Genomic DNA, 9,715 nt, shown 5'->3' with positions numbered 1-9,715 from the left:
CGCCAGGCAACCGCCTCCGCGCGCCGCGATGGGACTCGGTGAGTAGGGCCGGCCTGCTGCCTACAAAGCCCCGGGGCGCGGGCCTCCGGGGGACTCAGTGGCGCGCCCATGGCAGGGAGTGGGGTGGGCTCTGGACTCCCGGGCTGGGGGAGCTGCTTGGGGGGAATCCAGGTGACCCGCAATACCGCGGTCTTCCCATTCCCGGTGTCCCCACTGTGTGCTGATCACTGTGCTCGGCGCTTTTCCATACTTGGCTCCTTTAAGACCCCCAGTGCCCCGCCCGTCCAGAGTGTAACGGGAGGGGTCCCTCACTTGCAGGATGAAGGCCAAGCATCACATCCTTGCTCGACTGACCTTGGGAAAGCTCCTCTACTCGGAGCCAGGGCTACTGTTTCTGTAAATTAGAGGCGGGGGTCGGGGGCGGGGGGGAGTGGTATTATATCTACCCTCAGGTGCTATTGTGAAAGATAATGTATATAAATGATAACAGCTAAATTTTGAGCACTTTGTATGTACCAGGCCCTAGGTACTGAACAGTTGGCATGAATTATCATTGAATCATCACACTGGCGCTATGAGGTAGTTACTGTAAATTGCATGAATAATCTTTATTTAGGAGTACTAAACAGTGAAAAATGTAGTCTCCCTATTCCGATTCAGGAGATTGGGTATTAGGTGTGATAACATCTAAGATTACAGACGTTCCTGCAGTATTGAGGAGAGTAGTTGTAGGATGGAGGGATATATTTGTCATACATTTAAAACTGGAGGTAGGGTAATATCAAGGCCAGAGAGTGTGCCTTTCAGCATGTCAGAGAAGATGGTTGTATTCCAAGGAAATTGCTGAATACTAAATCAAAAACATAGTTTATAAGTTAGGATTGAGGACGGCTGTGGAAGTCTGGGGCCAGAGAGAGACATGGGGTGGACTAGGGGGAGAAGAAGGATTCTGAAGTCCTGGAAGAAGATGTAGAGGAAGGTACCAGGGTTCACCATCCCTCCCCTGCAGAATTCTGGACCAGGATTGCTGGGCCAGATTTCAGCCCTCCCTTGGAGACCCGGGATGGGGGACGAAGGCTGCTGGGTCAGGAGGTGGGGAGGGATGTTATAGGATGTCTCTTTTTATTCCCAGGCCAGGCCAAAAATATTCAGATTGATGGAGGGTGGGGTGGTTGGGCCTCCTAACATGCCATTATCCCTTCTCACAGAATTCTTGTGTTTCAGGCCATGGGGATGCTTGCCAGCCCTAATGGTTGATGAGATGCTTAAAATACAAAGGTCTCACTGATGTAATGGAGGAGAGCATTTTCAACACCATTCATTGGGTTAGAGAAGTAATGGGCCTGAGGAAATTATTTTGGGTTTCAGTTTAGAATGGGGAGGACTAAAAAGGCTTTGGATCCTGAAGAAGGAAGTGAGGCAGGAAAGGCCCAGGCACTGCACCTATGGGGAAAGGCAGGAGAAGGAGGACCTGAGAACTTCACCCCACCATCTGCAGAATACCCAACAGGCTATTCAGTTCTCAGCTACCAAGGGGGCACCCTTTCCTCTCCCGGTTTGTGATGATTTGTTATTTAACGTATTGTGGAAGATCAAGGACTGAACTCAGGCACTCCTGTCCTGAGTGAGTAGGAAAGAATTCTGGGACAAAGGTGTTTTGTTTTGTTTTTAACCAGGCATTGAAGCAGAGAGTAGGTGGGTACGTAGCGATGGTGAAGGTAGGGAACACCATGCATAGTTGGAAGAGCAATTGCTTTGGAGAGATAGAGTGTTTGGGGTTTGAATCCTAGCTCTGCCATTTCTTAGCTTTGTACATTTTTTTGTGAGGATAAAATAATGTTTTTTCACATACCTGGTGTGCAGTTCAACAAGCACTAGTGCCGTTTTCCCTGTCTGTGATAACATTCATTCAACAAATGTCTGCTGAGCACCAGTCGCGTGCTGAGTCATATGTTACATTCTGGGGATACAGCGATGAGTCAGAAATTATGTATTCCCTAGGAATTTCCCAGTCCAGTGTGGGAGATGGACGCAAAGAGCAAATTGAAAAAAAAAATGGGAAGTGTTACAGTACAGTCATGTACAACTGGCAGCGAGCTCATAGAAGAGTAACTCATTCTGAGCCAGTGGGAACTCAGGGCCAATCTATATCTAACAAGATAAGTATGAGACATTATGACACAGGTTTTTGTTTTGTGGGGTTTTTTTGTTTGTTTGTTTGTTTTTTGAGACAGAGTCTCGCTCTGTCATCCAGGCTGGAGTGCAGTGGCATGATCTCAGCTCACTGCAGTCTCCACCTCTTGAGTTCAAGCGAGTCTCTTGTCTCAGCCTCCCAAGTAGCTGAGATTACAGGCGCCCATCACCACACCCAGCTAATTTTTGTAGTTTTAGTAGAGATGGGGTTTCACCATGTTGGCCAGGCTGGTCTCGAACTCCTGACCTCAGGTGATCCGCCCACCTCGGCCTCCCAAGGTGTATAGGATTATAAGTGTGAGCCACTGCGCCCGGCCATGACACAGGTTTTGAATGCTCCTTTACCACCTAGCTTTGATCTCTTTTGACTTTGTCTTATCTTTGCCCTGATAGTCTTTCCTCAATCTCTCTCAAAAAAAAAAAAAAATCTAGTTGTATTGTGTGTATAATTCGTAAGCTGCTTCAACCCCATTTTAGAAGGTAGCCATTATAAAGAAAATAAACATAACAGACTGGGTATTAATTGAGGAAGGCTTAACAAAAAATTGCATGAGAGTTGGGCTTTGAAGATTGAAAATGGGCCGGGCGCAGTGGCTCACGCCTGTAATGCCAGCACTTTGGGAGCGAGACTCGGTTTCAAAAAAACAAAAAAAGATTGAAAATGGGCCCTTGGTGGCCTTGGGGTGAAGGATTCCAGCCAAAGGAAGCCGCATGTTGAGTTTGGTCTGGTTAGGGTGAAAAATACATGGAGAGGATGACGGGCTGGTGAGGGTGCTATAATCAGGGCCAGATCCAGAAAGGCCATGAATGCCATGTGAGGAGTTGGGACTTTTATCATTTAGGCAATGGGAGAGACGTCTGAGGTTTACAAGGAAGCCTGTGGCTTGATCACTGTGTTTTAGGAAGATCCCTGCAGTTGTGTGGAAGAGAGACCGGAAGTTTGGGAGACCATTTTAGAGATTAGGTCTGACCACAGACATGGGCAGTGAGAATAGGAGAGGAGGGAACAGATGTTGGGGTAAAATGTATCATAGGTCTTATTAATTAGTTGCATGTGGTTGAAGATTACATTGATGTTTCTGCTTTGGGAAGCCAAATTGATGTGGCTGACATCATCAGAAATCAGAAGATTTTGGTGTAGGGGAATAATTAGTTTGTTTGGGCTATGGAGAATTGGAGTTTTCTGAGGTGCCCATCATGGGGTGCAGAGGTGGCTGATAGATAATTGGAAATGTGTTTGATGCTAAGGAGAGAGGTTGAGGCTTGGAAGAGAGGTTCTTCCATCACTGCCACTTTCTTCTTTTTCTTTTTTCTTTTTGTTTTTTTTTTTTTTGAGACAGAGTTTTGCTCTTGTTGCCCAGGCTGGAGTGTAGTGGCACGATCTTGGCTCACCGCAACCTCTGCCTCCTGGGTTCAAGCAATTCTCCTGCCTCAGCCTCCTGAATAGCTGGGATTATAGGCATGTGCCACCATACCTGGCTAATTTTGTATTTTTAGTAGAGACAGGGTTTTTCCATGTTGGTCAGGCTGGTCTCGAACTCCTGACCTTAGGTGATTCTTCCGCCTCAGCCTCCCAAAGTGCTGGGATTACAGGCGTGAGCCACCATGCCTGGCCTTTTTTTTTTTTTTTTTTTTTTTTTTAAAGAGACAGGGTTGTGCTCTTTTACCTAGGTTGGAGTGCAGTGGTGCAATCATTGTTCGCTGCAGCCTCAAACTCCTGGGCTCAGGTGATCCTCCCACCTCAGCCTTCCAAGTAGCTGGGATTACTTAATTTTTTAATTTTTATTTTTAGAGATGGAGTATCACTGTGTTGCCCAGGCTGGTCTCAAACTTCTGGCATCAAGCAGTACTCCCCCCTCTGCCTTCCAAAGTGCTGGGATTACAGGTGTGAGCCTCTGTGCCTGCGTCCCCCCTCCCAACTTTTTTTTTTTTTTTAAAAACAAACACTGCGAATCTACTGTGTGCTAAAGATACAAATAAAATGTAGTTCAGTGCCTCAGAGTTCACCATCAGATAGGGAGAGCCTTCAGGATATGGATAGATAGTGTAGAGTAATTCTGAGTGCTGCAAGAGGAAAATACTTGGTACCCTTCTCCTATTGAGAGCTGATGGTTGTAGCTGAAGTGGTGGGAGTGGAGGAGAGTGTACTCAGTAGACGAGAAGTAGGTTGGAGTGGGAACACCTACAGAAGGGGACTTTCTGTTTTTCAACACTGCTTTCTGTGGAAGATACCTTAATAATGATTCCAAAGGCGTTTCAGGGAAGCCGAGGATGGTTTAAGATGGAGTGTGGAGAAGGGGAAGGAAGGGGATAGGACTTTTAAGAACTCTCATCTGGTTTATAGAGAGGACTGTGAGGGTGGGAAAGTGGGGGAGACCTGGCTTTCAACACAAGGCTGGTTCTGCATGCATACAGTCACACTCAGGCACAGATGACGAAAATAAACACTTCCAAGTTACATGGCTGCCTGGAGTGGGTGGAAAAGTGGTAGAGAGGGAATGCATTAGAGAAAGCAAGTTCGGTGCTAGGTTTGACTGGAAAGCTCTCGAAAAGGAAAGAAAGAAGGTGGAGAGGCAGAGAGAGCTTGGGTGAGTGGCCATCCTGGGCACACAGGTATGTACATGTGCAGGCAGGTAAGAGTACTGTCTGATTACTGTCACCTCTGGATAAAATGAAATCCTGAAGGCATCATAGTGGTATTGAGGCTCTTAAAACGTTGCCATTTCTACCTCCTTTGAACTGTAATGATATTTGCAAGAAGGAAATGATTATTTTATGATAAATCCTTTCTAAGAGGAGAAATTTAAAATAATAAAACATCTAGCGGCCGGGTACGGTGGCTCACACCTCTAATCCCAGCACTTGGGAGGCCGAGGCTGGCGGATCATGAGGTCAGGAGATTGAGACCATCCTGGCTAACCCGGTGAAACCCCGTCTCTACTAAAAATACAAAAAAAATTAGCTCGGTATGGTGGTGGGCTCCTGTAGTCCCAGCTACTTGGGAGGCTGAGGCAGGAGAATGGCATGAACCCAGAAGGCTGAGCTTGCAGTAAGCTGAGATCGCGCCACTGCACTCCAGCTTGGGTGACAGAGCGAGACTCCATCTCAAAAAACAAAAAACAAAACAAAACAAAACAAAACAAAATCTAGCAATAATTAGTTAAAAAAATGCAAATGGTAAGCAGGTTGGTTATGGCATTAAATTCCACAAATATTTATTGAGTGCTTGATGTACACCAGACTCTCTGTAAGGAGCTGTAGTGAGCAGATCAGATCACCTGCTTTTGCCATTTCACCTGGAACTGCTTAACTTGCATAGTTAAACCTGTGTATGGGCCTTAAGCAAAATAACAAGGTCATCTAAAGTGCTGAGATCACTTCATTCTGCTGTAATGCTCTCTTTCATTGACTGGTAGCTCCACCAGCCTCATAAATAATCAGAAAATACCAACTATGTGTCTTTGGCAGTGAACTGTGGAAATTAGGTTGCAGAAAAATCATTTTAATGGCAGTAATAGATGACCAGTACTGGATAGGACTTTAGAGAATACCCCCTTGAGCTTTATAATTTAGAGATGAGGAATTAACAGCAAGTAAAGAAGGCGTGCCAAGACAGATGTCACAAAATGAATGACAGAGTTGAGAGCAGTGCCCTGGAGTTTTCAAACGGTACAGTCGGGGAGGCTTGAGAGTACCTAGCCAAAAGGGCATCTTGTTGGTGAGGGGGTCCTGAAGTGGGAAAGGGGTTGGAAAGCAAACGAAGAAGCCTTGATTTCAGACCCTCCCCTGTAACTAGGGCCTCGGGAAGTCCTGTTTTGCTCTGAGCCTCAGTTTCTTCAACTGTAAAGTGAGAGGATTAGATTGAGGTCCTTCTTTAACATTTATTTATTTCTTTTCTTTTTCTAAAGCTCCACTCTCAGGAGCAGCGGTAGGGTTGGGATTTGAGGCCATGGGTCCAAGCCCATGTCCTTAACCTCTATACTATACTACCTTTTTTTTTTGGAGATAGAGTCTTGCTCTGTCACCCTGGCTGGCGTGCAGTGGAATGATTATATCTCACTGCAACCTCAAACTCCTGGGCTCAAGGGATCCTCCTCTCTTAGCCTCCCTAGTAGCTGGGGCTGTAGGCACATGCCACCTTGCCCGGCTAATACTTTTAATTTTAATTTCATAGCAATAGAGGTCTCCCCTTGTTGCCTAGGCTAGTCTTGAACTCCTGGGCTCAAGCAATCCTCCTGCCTTAGCCTCCCAAAGTTCTGGGATTACAGATGGGAATCACCACACCTGGCCAATGTCCTTTGTAGTTTGAAAGAAAGGTTATTTTTGAGGTGTTGAGTCAGGAGACAGGCAAGATACCAGGGTAGGAAATAGCCTTTCTACCTTTAGAGCAAGTGGATTGCCCATTATTTGCCAGGCCTTGCTTGTGGGGAGGGCTGCCACGTGTCCTTCAGTTCACCCACCACTTCTGAATATGTTCTTTAAGTCTTTCCCTCCCGAGCTGTGGCCCTGCTTTGTTCTCAAGTTCATCTAATTTCAGTCTATTCAAGTAGGAATTAAGTTTCCTGTTCTAGATCCCCCCAATTTTGGAATATGTCCCTGGGCTCATCTCTGTCACTGTGCTTATCACACTGCCTTGTCACCAGCCTATCCCACAATACATGTGCATTATGTCTTCATGGGACTGTGATGTCCTCATTGGTCTGTGATCTCCTTGATCTTAAGGAATACCGTTCTCTCTGATGCCTGCACAGAGTAGGTGTTCGGTTAATCCTCGTATATCCTCCCTGCCTCTGCTTTCTGTTGATCCCCTACCCTACTGTGGACACATATACATCCTGCTCATTTCTTCCTTTGAAACAGTCTTTGGCTGGGTGTGGTGGCTCACGCCTGTAACCCTAATCCCAACACTTTGAGAGGCCGAGGCAGGCGGATCATCTGAGGTCAGGAGTTCGAGACCAGCCTGGCCAATACATAGTGAAACCCCATCTTTTTTAAAAATACAAAAATCAGCTGAGTGTGGTGACGGGCACCTGTAATCCTAGCTACTTGGGAAACTGAAGCCGGAGAATTGTTTGAACCTAGGAGGCGGAGGTTGCAGTGAGCTGAGGCGGAGGTTACAGTGAGCTGAGATCGCGCCACTCTACTCCAGCCTGGGCGATAGAGCTAGATTCTGTCTCTCAAAAAACAAAGAGACAGTCTTTGGTGTGTACTTCCTCCTTTCCAATAACATTGTCCCCAATCAGAGTCCAGGCCTGTTCTTGTCAATTATTTATCTGATGATCTCCTTCAACTCTCTCCATTCATATCCTATACATTCTTAAAGATCTAGCTCAAATGTCCTCTTATTCAAGAGAATGCAGGTGAACCTCTTCCTTCCTCTGCACACTCAAGGCGCTTTGTCCTCTCTTCTGGTGTCTGTTTCAGCGTGCCTCTCATTTTAGTTGTCAGTTTGTGCATGTCAGCGCTCTTTCTAGGCTGGAGGGTTCAGCCTGCCCCTGTGTCTCCCACATACTCTAGAACAGTGCTGAGCCTTTGGCAGGAGTTCATTACATATTTGTTGAATTGTGTGTGTATGAAATAAAGAGCCAATAACTATATATACACACACACCCCCTATACACACACACACACACCCCCTATATATATATGCGCGCGCACACACACACAGCACTATTCTATTTTTGGAAGCAGTTTAATATGGGTAGGAAGAGTAGAAAGAACTAAAATTGATTGAAGCTGTAGTCTGTGTTTCTTTATTCACGTTGCAGGATTGTTATGCAGAGGGAATGAGGCAGGGCTGGGGTAGCGGGGGAGTAACTCCATTTTACAGATGAAGCATTAGAGGTTGATTGACTTGCCCAAAGTCACACGGTTGGGTGACAGGTAAAGTCAGGATTTGAGCCCAGGTTTTCTGCATGCAGTGTCTTAGTTGATTTCACCTCACTTTAAGATCAGCAGTCTATTAATGTCCTGAAGTCTGATTTTCCAGTGCCACAGCTCTTCAGTCATGGTACCCATTCTGAGTATTAACTTCAAAGAACTCCCCTTTCCACAAAGAGCAAGAGATGGGAAATCTTGACAAGTTTCTCTAGTCTTTGCTCAAATTTTAGGACTTAGTTTCACCCTTGGTGGACTCAAAAATCACTAGATGGTATATTAGTCTTCTCAGGCTGCCATAATAAAATACCACAGATTGTGTGGTTGAAACAACAGAAATTGGATTCTAGAGGTTCTAGAGGCTGAGAATGCCAAGATCAAGGTGTTGGCAAGTTAGGTTCCATCCTGAGGTCTCTTCTCTTGGCTTGTAGGTGATGGCCATCTTGCTGTGTGCCATCTTGCTGTGTTCTTACATGACCTCCTGTTTGTAAGCCATTGAGGATAACGGGGCATGCCAGCTTCCTGGTGTCTCTACTTATCAAGGCACTAACCCCACTGAACCATACCATAAGTACAGGGCCCCATACTTATGTCCTTATTTAACCTTAATTGCTTCCTCAGATGTCCAGTCCCCAAATACAACCACTAGGGAATTAGGGCTTCAACATATGGATCTTGGGACGACACAGACATTTGGTCCATAAACAGATGAGTTTTTGTTTTAAGTTGGATAGTAAATGTATGCATTACAGTATTTTGGTGGTTTAGTCAATGTTAGTGTTTTGGAAATTGTGCTAATTGTTTCCTTCTTGTTCTTCTATGGGTATGGGAATTGTGCCTTTTTATTTAGGCCTATCTGGGTCTTTGCCTAGTCCAAGGGGAACTTCCATTGCATTTGAATTTTGCTATTTTATTTGACCATTTCTACTTTAATGCAGCTTTTTTTTTTCCATTAAGAGATGGGGTCTCACTATGTTGTCCAGGCTGAAGTGGGGTGACTGTTCACAGGCACAATCATAGTTCACTATTGCCTCTAACTCCTGGGCCCAAGTAATCACCCTGCCTCAGCCTCCCAAGAAGCTGGGACTACAGGCACACCACCATACCCAGCCAGTGTAACCTTTAGTATACTGTTTTGTCTTGTATGCTACTGTGTGCATGGTGGGCTGTTTTATGCCTGTATCAAAATATCTGCATTTACAAAATGTTTACTGAGAGCCCACTTTGTGAGGGTCACTGGACTGCTTGTTGCCCTGCAACCATGCATAAGAATGGATCATATACTGTCTACCTGAACAGCAGACACAAGAGATAATGGCTCCTGAGCAGAATTGGGGGACAGGGAAGGCCAGTCCATCCCTAATAAAAGTTGATGCGGGAGGGAAGGCTTGTTATGTTGTCCTTTATAGCCAATTATGGACATTGCTGAATAGTTTTAAACAAGAGTATCCTTTCTAGCCTCAAAGTTTCTATTAATAAGCATTAATAAGCTTTGCTGGAGAGACCTCTTTGGGAAGTATTTGTTTATGTGCTGAAGTGTAATGCCAGCATTCCCCTGAGGCATGGACCATGTTAAAGCTCCGAAAGATCTCCACAGTTTCCTTTCAAACATACAATCTTTTTTTTTTTTTTTTTTTTTTTTTTT

General features: G+C 45.4%; 1 protein-coding gene across 2 annotated transcripts in view; it reads left to right on the top strand.

The window, feature by feature from the left end:
* MSANTD3 (Myb/SANT-like DNA-binding domain containing 3) overlaps positions 1–9,715 on the top strand; it is a 25,974-nt gene continuing 16,259 nt past the window's right edge. Inside the window, exon 1 of one of the 2 annotated variants that reach the window (XM_011951022.1) lies at positions 1–38. The gene's annotated coding sequence lies outside the window, so the exon portion shown is untranslated. Of the gene's footprint in view, positions 39–1,434; positions 1,625–9,715 lie in introns of those variants that run through there. The other variant, XM_011951023.1, reaches the window with a different exon arrangement.

The sequence above is a fragment of the Colobus angolensis genome, unplaced genomic scaffold (assembly GCF_000951035.1).
Source record: "Colobus angolensis palliatus isolate OR3802 unplaced genomic scaffold, Cang.pa_1.0 Scaffold313, whole genome shotgun sequence".
NCBI lineage: Eukaryota > Metazoa > Chordata > Mammalia > Primates > Cercopithecidae > Colobus > Colobus angolensis.
This window is presented reverse-complemented; position numbering and strand designations above follow the sequence as displayed.